Genomic DNA, 15,494 nt, shown 5'->3' with positions numbered 1-15,494 from the left:
TGCACATATCTTATTTTAAAGTAAAAAAAAAAAAATAAAAGAGAACAAATACAATATTTAAAATAAAGAACAATAAATTTAAATCAACAAACTGACCAGTATTTCAATGGGAACTATGGGCCTGCTTTTGGCTAATGAGATGGTCAATGTCCGGTTCCATATTTGTCACTGCTAGCCATAACAAGTGATATGATGCACTTCTGGAGCCATGACGTGTGCGTCCTGTGTCACTGGAAGTAGTACTGTACATGAGCGACACCGCGCTTTGCGGTGCCACCACATACAGTACTCCAGGAGCACAGGATGCACCCCTCCGCATCCTGTGCTCCTATCACTGACCACCAATGATAGAGGTGCCCCTTCCGGAAGTGCGGCGGGGGCTGGATAAATGGCCTCAGGGGGCCACATGTGGCCCGCAGGCCGTAGTTTGGGGACCCCTGCTTTACAGAGTGGTCCCCTCGTTCTTTCAAGCACCCACCTGGCCCCATACAGAGTTATTACAACATTAGTGGCTATATTCCTTTTGCATTACTTTTCATGTTTGTAACTATTTTTTAACTACCCATCTGTACTTTTTAATCCCTTCACCTTTTGCAACTAGTCCCCCAAACTCGCTCTTCCCAGTCAATCTGTTCTCGGATTTTTAGCTGACCTACAATGTCATATCAGTTTCAAGTGTGCCATATAGTGATTCAACATTATATCGCTTACCAGGTAATCACCAAGGTCAGTCTACCACCTGTCATTGTATGAAGTTATCGTGATATTATTGACCATATTTCTTGTGCTGTCCGTTACCTTACCGTGACTTGTTTATTCTATATAAGTTTGAACCACTTTGTTCCCTCCACTTCTTTTTTTCTCTTCCTGATGCTACTGCCTCCCCTCTCTTCCCACTTTTCCTCTTCTTAGAGACTGCAGTTTTCAGATCCTGTCACCTGTAAGCTGTAGCCACTCTTCTTCTACTCTCTTCCATGCCCCATGGCTCCCCTTCTCTGGATGAAGGTGAACCTGTCCCCTGGGGACACTCAAGCACCGCAAACTTTTTACACAAGGGGCCAGTTCACTGTGCCTCAGACCGTTGGAGGGCCGGACTATAAAAAAAACTATGAACAAATCCCTATGCACACTACACATATCTTATTTTAAAGTAAAAAAACAAAATGGGAACAAATACAATATTTAAAATAAAGAACAAGTAAATTTCAATCAACAAACTGACCAGTATTTCAAAGGGAATTATGCTCCTCTCACTGACCACCAATGAAAGAGGTGCCTCTTCCGGAAGTATGGCAGGGGCCAGACAAATGGCCTCAGGGGACCACATGCAGCCCGTGGGCCGTAGTTTGGGGACCCCTGCTCTGGGGGATTCATCCCAGAGGAGGTTGTCCCTCTTGTGCTAACTTAACCCTACTCCTCCCTACCCCAAGTTAAAAAGACCGGAAACTTTATGCTGTTGCACTTCCTGTAGCTAATATTCATGTAACTGCCCACATTATTAAAGTGCACATGGACAAAGAATCACGCTTATGTTAATGTATCGCCATGTGTAAAATCATTCTTACCCTGAAAAATAAATGAGATAATTAAAAATTAAGACCTAGTCAAATCAAAATGCAAATTAATTTCAACCCCCTATTTCCTCAAATTCACCTGTCTTTAAACCACCGCTCATGCCCATAGATTTCTCCAGCTTCACTCTTGCAGGGTTTGTCAGATCGACTTCACAGCGGCTGCTCCCCGCGCTGTATGTTTTGTTTGCAGGAGGCCAGCAGGAAAACTGGGGAGGGGTTAGTCACAATATGGAAGTACTGCCTTCAACCAACAAGAGGAAGGCTCTATCTGCCAATAGTGACCCACGCCTGAAGAGCAGAATGCAGAAAGCAGGGACTTCTTTTGATGCCTCAAATCAGGAAAAGTTGGATAGAGAAGTAAGGGTTTCATTCAGGACAAAAAGAGAAGTAAGATTTCAAATAAGGGGACAAGTGGGACATTGCTGGGGGCTGGAGTGAGCCAGAGGTGGTGAGATAAGACAGGGACAGGAAAGGGGATAAGTCACGATTTGTTCATTGTGATGGCTGATGCTAGAAGCAGCAGCGTGTTATAAGTAAAGACTAAGAAAGAAGAGATTCACATAGAAGAGTAAAGAACACTGTCCCTGTTGGAGGGAACAAATCTTTGCATGCTCTTTGGTTTCCAAACACAGAATGGAAAACATGTTTGACTCAGTAACAATCCGCAGACTCATGAGTGAGAATTTTAAGAACAAAGGCCGGCTAGTACACTTTCTGTAGCTGACCATCATTTAATTGGCCACATTGTTAAAGTGCACATGGACAGAGAATCGCGCTGAGGCTAATGAATCTCCACATGTCTAAGATCTTTCTTACCCTGAAAAATAATTGAGATATTTAAATATTAAGACATAGGCAAATCCAGTTCATTCCAAGTGACCACAGTTCAAACCTCAGATAAACAAGCTGCCCAGTGAGCTTCCAACAGCTGTATTTTCAAAAAATTATATTCCTTGTTATTTATATGAAAATGTCCTTCTTCAACCTATTCTTTTTTTTTTTTTTTTTTTTTTTTTGTATTTTTCTGAAGCTGGAAACGGGGAGAGACAGTCAGACAGACTCCCGCATGCGCCCGACCGGGATCCACCCGGCACGCCCACCAGGGGGCGATGCTCTGCCCCTCCGGGGCGTCGCTCTGCCGTGATCAGAGCCACTCTAGCTCCTGGGGCAGAGGCCAAGGAGCCATCCCAGCGCCCGGGCCATCCTTGCTCCAATGGAGCCTCGGCTGCGGGAGGGGAAGAGAGAGACAGAGAGGAAGCGGGGGTGGGGGGGGGTGGGGTGGGGGGGGGTGGGGGGGGTGGGGGGGGTGGGGGGGGTGGGGGGGGTGGGGGGGTGGAGAAGCAAATGGGCGCTTCTCCTATGTGCCCTGGCCGGGAATCAAACCCAGGACTTCTACATGCCAGGCCGACGCTCTACCGCTGAGCCAACCGGCCAGGGCCTTCAACCTATTCTTATACATTCGCTTTTTTCCTTCTTCAGAGACATACAGTTTCAGCTTTAAAAAAAAATTAATGATTTTCTATAGTAGAATTTCTCCTTTGAGTTCACTGTGATTCATTTGAATCAACATTCTAGGATGCCTGTGAAGTGAGGGGTGTTTCTGTCTTTGCCAGGACTCGGACAACTCCCGCCTGTGTGTTTCAGGCTCAGCGGCCTTTTCCACAGTTCTCCCCTCTCACAGCTCAGAATATCATTTTATTTCCCTTTCCTTTTGATCTGCTCTGCAGTTGTCTACATTTCAGCTCATTATTTCTGTGCTGACTCAGAAATAAATTCAACATTTCTGGTCCCCTTGATTTCTACCATTCCTTCCTCTAGCTCGTGTTTCTACAACTTCATGGTTCTGCGGGCGCAGTCCCTCTGTCTGTGGGCTGTAGCCCTCCGTCAAAGCACTTGATTACTCCAGTGTAACTTTATGTTAATTTGCCTCTTTTATCCACTAGACTAAAAGTCTCCTGACAGCAGGGACCAGATCTTTTATCTTTACATTTATAACTAGAACAGTGCCTGTCACATAAGAGGTCTGCAATAAAATGTATGAATATTTATGAATCTGGAGTGAGATGACTTAGACTGGGTTGTCTCCTTGTCATTTACTTGCCTTGTGATATGGACAAAGCATTTCCATCCTTTCAACTTGTTCCCTCATATGTTAAATATAAAATAGCTTTCTCCTAATTATTTGATTGAGATAAAGTCACACAAAGTGCTCTAGTTATTATAAAGCCCAAATGTATGCATGTGTTACAGTGTTAACTTTAAGGTTGGGTATTGACAATAATATAAGGGATAGTTCTAACCAGGGCTTTTAACCTAGGGCCATTTTGCCCTCTGAGGGTAAGTAAAAGGCTTTCCATGATATATCTTCCAGTAGACAATTGTCTGAGTTGTCATTTTTTTTATATTAATACATAAACAGGGACCTCATATTAAGGTACTTATAACTGTTTGGATAACTCCTGTCCTTCATAATATAAGGTGTTTGCTTACTTTCTGTTTAGTCTCCAAGAAACAACAATCTACAAGTGGGAAAAACTTCTGGTGTACTCTCTGTACACAGCAGTCTTATACTTTCCTGATTTTCGTGTACATAGACAGGTTTTCTTGCCTAGTTTTAACCAATGCCCTGTAAATACAAGTTATGTGTGTTGTTTCAGGCCCAAAGCATTTAATGGCTGGTGCAAGAAAGTCCCGTCCTCTCTGGCCCCGCCCAGCTCAGTGACCCCAGAAGCAGCTGTTGAGCTGGTTATACCACAGGATGGAAACAGCCCAGATTCTAGGGCATCACGTGTGGATGACTGCCTAGCAGCTTGTCCAGGTCCTCATCAGATTGTACATGAGCAAAGCACCATCCTTTTCTGGGAAAAGCCACTGCAATTTGAGGGGAGTGTGTTAATGAAGTTTAACTTAGACCTACCTGACCACTACACTAATGAAAATGAGAACAAGAGTGGTTGCATTGGACACTTTATACTCAACCCAAACAATTCCTGGACTAGAACAGTCCCGCAATAAATATTTTAATGTGTAATTGGAAGAAGAAAGGGAAAAAAAGTATTGACCCAGTATCTTTTTTTTTTTCCAGAGTATCTCTGCTCAATTATGACAAATATGTTGGTCTTGAGGTTTTGTTTTCAAAGAATCAGAGTCTGGAAATTTTGACTAAAGTGTTTCTTGATATATATTACTTCAATGCTAACACATATTTAAATACGGTGTAGCAAATCTTGAAAGCCCCTGATATTTTATCTGGCTCTAAATGCCTTCACCACATACACGCAGCCCATGGTTGAGACTGCCTGGTCTTTAGGAAATTCCTTAGTAAATGAGGCATGCGTTCTAAGACATTTTCTGTCCCCGTTCAGCAAGATTGAATTTACAAAGCTTGCCCTCTTGTGGCCACATAGTTCCAAGCCAACCCACAGATTGTCACACCCAGATCATAAAGAGAGAATTATCTACTTCCTCCCTTTTAAGCTGATGAAGGCTGGAATCCACAGCAGAGCGGGGCTTCTGAAACCGAATGTCTGGGTTTGTGTCTGAGACCTACCACCTCTTATCTGTGTCATCTGGGGCCTATTCCCTTATGTGTAATATATGGATAGTAAAAGGATCTATATCACAGGGCTGTTCAGTTAAAGGTATTAGTACTTGTGTAGGGGTTAAAATATTATTTTCCACAGAGCCAGTGTTCAGATGAGGTGAACTTACCTTATCTACAGTGACTCTGAACTAGCATTAGCACAAAATTACCTCAAAGTGTCATTATACACAGGGTTACGATACAGTTTCATGCCTATAACAGTGACGTAACCCAAATTTTGGTGTAAGTCAGAACACACCCCAGCCTAACACAAATGGAACACTTGTGCTTTTAACAGTCCACAATGGCATAGGTAAGCGTACTGGGGAACATCAACTCCCTCATGTATATGCCGTATTACTGCGTGTTCTTCCGCCACATGCAAAGAAACTAGTTCACCCACATAGTCCATCAGTACAATGCAAATAGCGTAAGCCAAAACACTAACATCTCAATTTTTTTAAGTTTGTATGGCAGTGAGCATTGTAAACTCAAAATGTCGTATGTCGAGATTGTCGTAACCCAAGGACTCTCTGTACATTAACTAGAAAAGCAGGTGCTATTCTTAAAAGAGCTATGTGCTTTATCAACTGAACATTTCAAAATATATTCAAAGCAGATAAAATTAAGAGTTTAAAAACATGACATAATCTATGCCAAAATGTGCCTTCCAAGCCATATTTCACAAATGTCTCCATCTTACTGTGATGACATTCCCATGAAAATATGGGTATCCAAGTATTGTAAATATTAATATCTTCTCAAATAATGTCCTTGAGTAGTTCAGAGAAAGGAAGCATTTGTTACATATTTTTCTTCCTATCTTTTTCATTTCCTTTTAAAAATCCCCAGGCAGTTGAATAAACATTGCAATGACTAGTTTAGACATGAAAATCATATTGCAGATAAAAAAGTAGATAAATTGATTCAAAAATGCTCTTGGTGGATTCAAAGAGGATATTCAGTTTAGTATAAGAATCAGTCATAAATTTGATTACTGTGTGTTTTCTGGAAGATTGTGACAACTAGATTGTGAAGAAATAGTTAAAAGTGACAAGTATGGGGCTGTCACATGAAATCCACACTATAAAATACAATCTTCTATTAACTGAGAAGAAATTATCATTGTACTTGGCTCTGTGCTCTCATGAATATCAGATTATTCTGCACAATATAGAAACAGAAGGCCATAAAAAATTATTTAAATAATTCTAGAATTTCATTTATATTTTATCAAGCAGTTCTACATTAACTGTTGAAAATTATATGAAATAAACATGCAATTATAATTATAGTGGTTAAATAGCAATATGTAACCTATGAAAAATATTGCAACATTTAATCTTCTGATACAGTTAAAATATTTGATACTAACATTTATAATTAAAATTATGGTAATAATAGGAGTACTTTATGCTTTTTTTCTTAATCATATTACATTACTATTGACACAAGGAAAATGACAGGCTGATTATTTAAAAAGAAGCGCACACAAAACACACACACACATGCACAGTAAAGAAGGTGGCAGGGGACACAGTAATAGGTATTAAATAGCTCTTTAAAGTAAGATTGATATTTAGCAAATATTATACATTTATAAAATATATTACATATTTATGAATATTATCCATATATCACTTGTACAGACAACAGAGCATATTTTTTTTTAATTTTTTTTTATTTTTTATTTATTCATTTTTTTAGAGAAGAGAGAGAAGAGGGGAGGAGCTGGAAGCATCAACTCCCATATGTGCCTTGACCAGGCAAGCCCAAGGTTTTGAACCGGCAACCTCAGCATTTCCAGGTCGCCGCTTTATCCACTGTGCCACCACAGGTCAGGCCAGAGCATATATTTTAACTCCATTTAAAGCTGTGTAAAGGGGGTTAGAGAGGTTGTGATCTCCTAAGATCACATAAGAAATGGCAGAGTCATAAATTAACCTCACTGCTTCTACAGCCTATGCTCTTTATCTATTGAAAGATCGCAGAGTTAGTGAGTGGATAAAGCCAATATGTAAACTCAGGTCTTGGAATAGAGTGTTCATTCAATATTCACTTTTCAAATTTTTAATGAGTAACTGCTATGTGAACACTGAATGTTAATGTTCTTATAGCAAAAACGACTCAGTTCCCACTTAGCCTTCATAATGTAAAGCAGTCAGTACACAGAATACTAAAAGTACATTGTAACACCACACCAAAGTGACTAACACAGCACAGGATGTTATTGCAAAGGGTAAAAATGGGCATCCATCCCAAGTTTGGGGAAAGTGGAAAGAGAATGTGATGTTTAAGCTGAGAGCTGAGAACTACTAAGAGCTAGACAAAGGACGGGAGAGGAAAGGGGAAATTCAGAACCAACACCCTAAGAAAAAAGAAAGCATAGCATCTTAGGAAAACAGGACAGATTTCAGTAATATGCAGTAGAATTAGTAGGAGTGACAGTGGGGTTGTTGAGAAGCAGTAAGTCTATTTTACAAAGTTTAGACTCCAGATTGAGTTATTTTCTTGTGGAGCCATCTGATGATTTTTGAACAGGGTTGATATGTAATTTGATTTTAAGCTTTAGACATATCTTTCTGAATTCTGCTTAAACATGGCAAATTAAACACATGTGTTTATCATCATTTGCTCCTAAAATTCCAGTAACATGACAACGATAAATTGTAAAAGTTTAAAAACCCCAAACTCCAAGAACAAAGACAATAAGAAATGAGAAGTGGCTACAGGTACTTTGAAGATGTCAAGCATGCCAAGAGCGGTAATTGACATAACACAAATGAGACTGTAAAATCTAAGCACTTGCAAGAAAGGAGTCTAGAGGAAACAACACAGTTCATAGTGCAAACATGGAAAAACTCAGGCATTAGAGCTAGATTCACTTAAAGGGAATAATGGAGTTCAAAGATAGACTCTGAACTGTTTCAAATGATTGTATTGTCACTTTAAAGTCCAGTTACTTGATGAGGTACTCTCTGCGACTCTATACAACAAGTACTACCCAAACACATGACTATATAGCATACATAAGGTCTATTATCAAGAGGAGTTACACTGCAGGATGGTGTGTTGAGGACAAACTGCCACTCTGAAAAGAGAAGAAAGGGTTGGATACCTGCATGCTGGACATTGAGACTTCCATTCCCTTAAACTAGCAACCAGGCTTATAACTCTCAGAGAAGAGACTGGAAAACTCTTTCTGGAAAACATGAGCAGGCAAAGAGAAAAACTCTCCACATACTGAAATATGAAGAGCAACAGAATAACTGGGCCTCTCCTCCAAGTATTCTAATGTAAAAACTATCAGTCAATTATCTATGTTCACAGAATTTCATTTAATGAGGCTTTCTCACTCTTGAATCAATGAGGTATCATTAGACATTAAAATAGAACCTCTAATATATAAGACAGAAACATAATAAAGGAAAAAAACTCCAAGAGGAATTTAGAAAGCAAAACAAAATTTTTAATTTTTATTTATTTTCTAATTTTAGTTTTTATCAATCAATATTATAGTAAAGATGGTGACAGTTTTGACACTTGTTTTAAAACTATATATTAATGTATTTTTGTGACTTTAGAAATTAGTATAGCTGAACACAACTGAAAATTGGAGGCAGACAACTCCAAGCCTAGACTCAACCGCCTCTACTAACAACACACCCAAACACACAGACATAATGAGAAGATAGAGAAGTGTAATCCAAATGAAACCACAAGAGAAACCTCCTGGAAATGAACTGAGTGATATAGAAATAACCAAACTTCTAGATGCAGCAGTTTAAAATAATGATTGTTAGGATGCTTAGGGATCTTAGAACAACAATGGATGGTCATTATGAACACTTAAATAAAGAAACAGCAAGTATAAAAAAAGACATTGAAATATTAAAAAAGAATCAGTCAGAGATGACAAATACAATATCAGAAATGAAGACCACAATGGAATAATTAAAAACAGGATGGATGAAGCTGAGGATCAAATCAGCAAGTTGGAGGACAAGTTGAACGAAGGCATGGAAGCAGAGCAGAAAAAAGAAAAGAGACTCAAAAAGTCTGAGGAAACTCTAAGAGAGCTCTGTGACAACATGAAGAGAAATAACATCCACATCAGAGGGGTTCCTGAAAAAGAAGAGAAAAAACAAGTGATAGAGACTTTGTTCAATCATATCATAGCAAAAACTTCCCTAAATTAATGCAGGAAAAAATCTCACAAGTTCAAGAAGCACAGAGAACTCCACTAAAGAGAAATCCAAAGAAATCTACACCAAGACACATCATAATTAAAATACCAAAGCTAAGTGATTAAGAGAAAATATTAAAAGCTGCTAGAGAAAAAAGGCTATCACCTACAAAGGAGCCCCCATAAGGATGACATCCGACTTCTCAACAGAAACACTTGAGGCCAGAAGGGAATGGCAAGACATATTCAAACTAATGCAGAACAAGAACCTACAACCAAGACTACTTTATCCAGCAAGGCTATCATTTAAAATCGAAGGAGAAATAAAAAGCTTCACAGACAAAAAAACAAACAAACAAAAACTAAAGAAATTCATTACAACCAAACCAGTGCTGCAGGAAATGTTAAGGGGCCTGTTGTAAACAGATCAAAGTGGAAAAAAATATAGCAAAAGAGGAATACAGCTTTAAAGAATAAAATGGCAATAAACAACTACATATCAATAGTAACCTTAAATGTAAATGGATTAAATGATCCAATCAAAAGACATAGGGTAGCTACATGGATAAGAAAACAGGACCTGTACATATGCTGTCTACAAGAGACACACCTTAAAACAAAAGATGCACATAGACTGAAGGTAAAAGGATGGAAAAAAATATTTCATGCAAATGGAAATGAAAAAAAAGCTGGGGTAGCAATACTTATATCAGACAAAATGGACTTTAAAACAAAGGCTACAGTAAGATAAAGAAGGCCACTACATAATGATAAAGGGAGCAATCCAACAGGAAGATATAACCATTATAAATATCTATGCACCTAATATAGGAGCACCTAAATATATAAAACAGACTTTGATGGATAAAAGGGCAAGATCAACAGCAATACTATAATAGTAGGGGATTTCAATACCCACCTAACATCACTAGATAGATCCTCAAGAAAGAAAATTAACAAAGAAACAGCAGACTTAAAGGACACACTAGATCAACTAGACTTAATAGATATCTTCAGAACCTTTCACCCTAAAGCAGCAGAATATACATTCTTTTCAAGTGCTCATGGTACATTCTCTAGGATAGACCACATTTCAGGGCACAAAAGTGGTCTTGACAAATTTAAGAAGATTGAAATCATATCAAGCATTTTCTCTGATCACAATGGCATGAAACTGGAAATCAACCACAACAGAAAAACTCAAAAATTCTCAAACACATGGAAACTAAATAGCAGGTTGTTAAATAACAAATGGGTTAACAATGAGATCAAAGAAGAAATAAAAAAATTCCTAGAAACAAATGATAATGAGCATACAACAACTCAAAATTTATGGGACAGTGCAAAAGCAGTACTGAGAGGGAAGTTCATAGCACTACAGGCATACTTTAAGAAGCTAGAAAAAGCTTAAATAAACAACTTAACCCTGCATCTAAAAGAACTAGAAAAAGAACAGCAAATAAAGCCCAGATGTAGTAAAAGAAAGGAAATAATAAAGATCAGAACAGAAATAAATGACATAGAGGCTAAAGAAACAATACAGAGGATCAATGAAACCAGGAACTGGTTCTTTGAAAAAGTAAACAAGATCGATGAACCTTTAATTAGAATCACCAAGAAAAAAAGAGAGAGGACTCGAATAAATAAAATTAGAAATGAGAATGGAGAAGTAACAACTGACACAACAGAAATACAAAATATTGTAAGAAAATACTATAAAGAACTGTATGCCAAAAAACTAGACAACCTAAATGAAATAGATAAATTCCTTGAAACATACAATCTTCCAAAAATCAATCTGGAAGAATCAGAAAACCTAAACAGACCAATTACAACAAATGAGATTGAAACAGTTATCAAAAAACTCCCAACAAAGAAAAGTCCTGGGCCTGATGGCTTCACAAGTGAATTCTACCAAATATTCAAAGAAGAACTAACTCCTATCCTTCTCAAGCTATTTCAAAAAATTCAAGAGGAAGAAAGACTTCCAAGCTCCTTTTATGAGGAGAGCATAAATCTGATTCCAAAACCAGGCAAAGACAACACAAAGAAAGAACATTATAGGCCAATATCCCTGATGAATATAGGTGCTAAAATCCTCAACAAAATATTAGCAAACCGGATCCAGCAATATATCAAAAAAATTATGCACCATGATCAAGTGGGATGTATTCTGGGGAGGCAAGGGCAGTACAATATTTGCAAATCAATCAACGTGATTCATCACATAAACAAAAGGAAGGAGAAAAACCACATGATAATTTCAATAGATGCAGAAAAAGCATTTGATAAAATCCAGCACCCATTCATGATCAAAACTCTCAGCAAAGTGAAAATACAGGGAACATAACCTCAACATGAAAAAGGCCATCTATGACAAACCCACAGCCAACATTATACTCAATGGGCAAAAATTAAAAGCAATCCCCTTAAGTTCAGGAACAAGGCAGGGGTGCCCCCTTTCACCATTCTTATTCAACATAGTTCTAGAAGTCCTAGCCACAGCAATCAGACAAAAAGAAGAAATAAAAGGCATCCAAATTGGAAAAGAAGTAGTAAAGCTATCATTATTTGCAGATGATATGATATTGTATATAGAAAACCCTAAAGTCTCAGTCAAAAAACTACTGGACCTGATAAATGAATTCAACAAGGTGGCAGGATATAAAATTAATACTCAGAAATCAGAGGCATTTTTATACACGAACAATGAACTGTCAGAAAGAGAAATTAAGAAAACAATCTCCTTCACTATTACAACAAAAAAATAATAAAGTACCTAGGAGTAAATTTAACCAAGGAGATTAAAGACTTGTACTCGGAAAATTATAAAACATTAATAAAAGAAATCAAGGAAGATACAAACAAGTGGAAGCATATACCGTGCTCATGGTTTGGAAGAATAAACATCATTAAAATGTCTATATTACCCAAAGCAATTTATAAATTCAATGCAATACCAATTAAAATACCAATGACATACTTGAAAGATATAGAACACATATTCCAAAAATTTATATGGAAGCAAAAAAGAACATGAATAGCTTTAGCAATCTTGAAAAGGAAAAATAAAGCAGGAGGTATGATATCACACTTCCCGATATCAAGTTATACTACAAGGCCACTGTACTCAAAACAGCCTGGTACTGGCATAAGAACAGGCATATAGATCAATGGAACAGAACAGAGAACCCAGAAATAAACCCACACTTTTATGGACAACTAATATTTGGCAAAGGAGGTAAGAGCATACAATAGAGTAAAGACAACCACTTTAATAAATGATGTTGGAAAAATTGGACAGCTACCTGCAAAAAAATGAAACTAGACCACCAACTTACACCATTCACAAAAATAAAGTCAAAATGGATAAAAGACTTAAATGTAAGCTGTGAAACCATAAGCATCTTAGAAGAAAACATAGGCAGTAAGCTCTCCAACATCTCTCCCAGCAATATATTTGCCAATTTATCTCCACGGGCAAGTGAAATAAAAGACAGGATAAACAAATCGGACTTAATTAAACTAAAAAGGTTTTGCACAGCTAAAGACAATGAGAATAGAATAAAAAGACAAACTACACAATGGAAGAACATATTCGACAATACATCTGATAAGGGGTTAATAACCAAAATTTATAAAGAACTTGTAAAACTCAACACTAGGAAGACAAACAATCCAATCAAAAACTAGGCAAAAGAAATGAATAGACACTTCTCCAAAGAGGACATACAGATGGCCAGTAGGCATATGAAAAAATGCTCATCACTAATCGTTATAGAAATGCAAATTAAACCCACAATGAGATATCACTTCACACTAGTCAGAATGGCGCTCACCAACAAAACAACACAGAGTAAGTGCTGGCGAAGATGTGGAGAAAAGGGAACCCTCCTGCACTGCTGGTGGGAATGCAGACTGGTGCAACCACTGTGGAAAACAGTATGGAGATTCCTCAAAAAATTAAAAATGGAACTGCCTTTTGACCCAGCTATCTCACTTTTAGGAATATACCCCAAGAACACCATAGCACTGTTCCAAAAGGAGAAATGTACCCCCATGTTTATGGCAGCATTGCTCACAATAGCGAAGATCTGGAAACAGTCCAAGTGTCCGTCAGAGGACGAGTGGATTAAAAAGCTTTGGTACATATATACAATCGAATACTACTCAGCCATAAAAAATGATGACATTGGATCGTTTACAACAACATGGATGGACCTTGATAACATTATACTGAGTGAAATAAGTAAATCAGAAAGAACTAAGAACTATATTATTCCATACATAGATGGGACATAAAAATGAGACTCAGAGACATGGACAAGAGTGTGATGGTTATCCAGGGGTGGGGAAGGAGGAAGAAGAAGAAGGGGGGGAGGGGAGGGGCACTAAGAAAACCAGATAGAAGGTGATGGAAGACAATTTGACTTTGGGTGAGGGGTATGCAACATAATTGAATGTCAAAATAACCTGGAGATGTTTTCTCTGATCATATGTACCTTGATTTATCAATGTCACCCCATTAAAATTAATTTAAAAAAGGCATATAGTTAATGTATATACTTCTAGACAAAGGAATAGCAAATAAACACTGAAAGATTTGGAAATGTCTTTTAATATAAAAAACAACATTTTTATCTATTATGTAACCTTATAAGTTTTAATATGTGGAAATGTTTATATATATCCTATAGATGAATATTATAAGCTTAATAATGATTATGTCATCCCCCCCTTTTTTTCTAGCCAACCTGTGTGATCAAAGGTATATAACCTGCCTCAGGGCTATATGCTGCACTGCACTATTTGGGTCAGCTTTGCCCCGGTGTTAGTCATATGCGGCCGGCATATTAGTAAATCTCCTCCTTTTAATAAAACTCTTTAAAAATTCAAAAAAAATTAGTATAGCCTTTTTGAGAAGCAATTTGGCTATAGGTTAAAAGTCAAACAATTTGTCTTCTATTGATGAAGAAAAAATTTTAAAAGAGAGAAAAAAGTCAATTTTTCAGATAGACATGAAAAATTATGTTTTTGTGCAAGAGAAAATGGTGCTGTTAGAAAAAAAATGATCAAAGATAAGTTGTTGATAGTCAAAAATATGACCACAAGAAAAATTCAACAGGAAATTTTTCAGAAAGAACCTCCCTCAAATATAATATAAAATAAGTGAGATTAATTGGATTATTTTTCAGAAAATATTTTCTCCTTTCCCCCACTAAGTAGAGGGTATTTTTCTCACTCAGTTGATGTTGGGCTGGGACAACAAGGCCAAAAACATTATATGCAGAAGTGAAGGTGCATTGCTTCCAAACCAAAGTCTTAACAAGCGCATGCGTTTCTATTTGCTTTCTTGAACATCTGCCATTTGAGAAGTGGATGGGCCAAGGAAGATGAGAAATACGTGAGCAGATGACCTTCATCTACAATCCAGCCAAACCTTGCAGAACATCAGTCAACTACAGATTGGTGAGCATTAAATGCTTGTTTTTGTGTAGCACTGAGCTCTAGAAAAGTTTGTTGACTAATATACAAAAATATATATAATCATCAATACAAAAAAGGCTCAATCTAAATGTTTACACAACCAGACAATAGAAGTTTCACAAAGAAAATAAAAAATAAGGGAGAAAATATAGAAAACAAATATTACAAGAATAATTGTGAGAATTGAGTAATATTTATATAAATCTCCATATTAAAATGGCCCAATGAGTACAAAAAGATCCCCACTAAAACAAATTTTATGAAATTTCAGAATACCAGGGATAAAAAGAATGATTACAGCTTCCAGACAAAATAAACAGGTTACATATGAAAAGCTGTCGATCAGAATGGCATTGGATTTAATAGATCAGTGCTGAAAACAAGAAAGCATTTAATGAATAAATGCTTTTGAAATTAAAATTGAGAAGGTAAAAATTCTAATCTAGAACTATATAACTATTCAAACATAAAATCAAGTGTTTTCAGGCATGGAAGGACTCAATGATTGTCAGTTACAATGAGGCCAGCAGGGTAAGCAGCCACATTAGTTTATTAAAGGAAGACACCAGGGGATATTGACTCAGATGTTTCTAAATATTAGGGAGGAGGACACCTTCTATTCAAGCAAGATAAGGCTTTATTTTTTAAAATAAAAGCCTTCAGC

This window comes from Saccopteryx leptura, chromosome 3, assembly GCF_036850995.1.
Source record: "Saccopteryx leptura isolate mSacLep1 chromosome 3, mSacLep1_pri_phased_curated, whole genome shotgun sequence".
Lineage (NCBI taxonomy): Eukaryota > Metazoa > Chordata > Mammalia > Chiroptera > Emballonuridae > Saccopteryx > Saccopteryx leptura.
The sequence above is the reverse complement of the archived record's forward strand: the minus strand, read 5'-3'. Positions refer to the sequence as shown.